The sequence below is a fragment of the Myotis davidii genome, unplaced genomic scaffold (assembly GCF_000327345.1).
Source record: "Myotis davidii unplaced genomic scaffold, ASM32734v1 scaffold533, whole genome shotgun sequence".
Lineage (NCBI taxonomy): Eukaryota > Metazoa > Chordata > Mammalia > Chiroptera > Vespertilionidae > Myotis > Myotis davidii.
Genome location: NW_006285996.1, coordinates 312,437 through 313,319, shown reverse-complemented (window position 1 = coordinate 313,319; position 883 = coordinate 312,437). Strand labels below are relative to the sequence as shown.

Genomic DNA, 883 nt, shown 5'->3' with positions numbered 1-883 from the left:
GACAATGTGGAAAGCATTGATGGTCAACCTGGTGCCTTCACCTGCTACTTGGATAGGGCTTGCCAGAACTACTACTGGAAATAAAGTTTTTGGGGCCCTGAAGGGAGCTGTGGATGGAGGCCTATCTATCCCTCACAGTACCAAACGACTCCCTGGTTATGATTCAGAAAGCAAGGAGTTCAATGCAGAAGTACATTGGAAGCACATCATGGGTCAGAACGTTGCAGATTATATGCGTTATCTAATGGAAGAAGATGAAGATGCTTACAAGAAACAGTTCTCTCAATACATAAAGAACAACGTAACTCCAGACATGATGGAGGAGATGTATAAGAAAGCTCATGCTGCTATACGAGATAATCCAGTCTATGAGAAGAAGCCTAAGAAAGAAGTTAAAAAGAAGAGGTGGAACCATCCCAAAATGTCTCTTGCCCAGAAGAAAGATTGGGTAGCTCAGAAAAAAGCAAGCTTCCTCAGGAATGGGCTGCTGAGAGCTAATAAACCAAATCATAATTTTCTATGAAGATTTTCCAGAAGAGAGACAATAAACTTATTAGGCAAACAGCAACAAAAAAAAAGAAAAAGAAAAGAAAAGAATAATATACAGAGATCCAACAGCAGACTAGAGGATCCCAAGAATCAAGCCAAAGATTTTAAATATGAAGAAGCAACACCCACCACAACTGGAAAAGAAAAAAGGAAAAAAAAAATATGAAGAGAGTGTAAGGATCCTCTGGGACAACTTCATCCTCTTTGTCATCCGAATTATAGGGGTGCCAGAAGAAGAGAGAGGGCAAGATATTGAAAACCTATTTGAAGAAATGATGACAGAAAACTTCCCCTACCTGGTGAAAGAAATAGACTTACAAGTCCAGGAAGTGAA

At 39.8% G+C, this 883-nt stretch overlaps 1 pseudogene across 1 annotated transcript; it reads left to right on the top strand.

The window, feature by feature from the left end:
* The first annotated feature begins 7 nt into the window (after positions 1-7).
* LOC102758620 lies at positions 8-568 on the top strand (annotated as a pseudogene). Its single transcript, XR_001512765.1, has one exon. The product of XR_001512765.1 is annotated as a 60S ribosomal protein L5 pseudogene (transcript).
* The last annotated feature ends 315 nt before the right edge of the window (positions 569-883 follow it).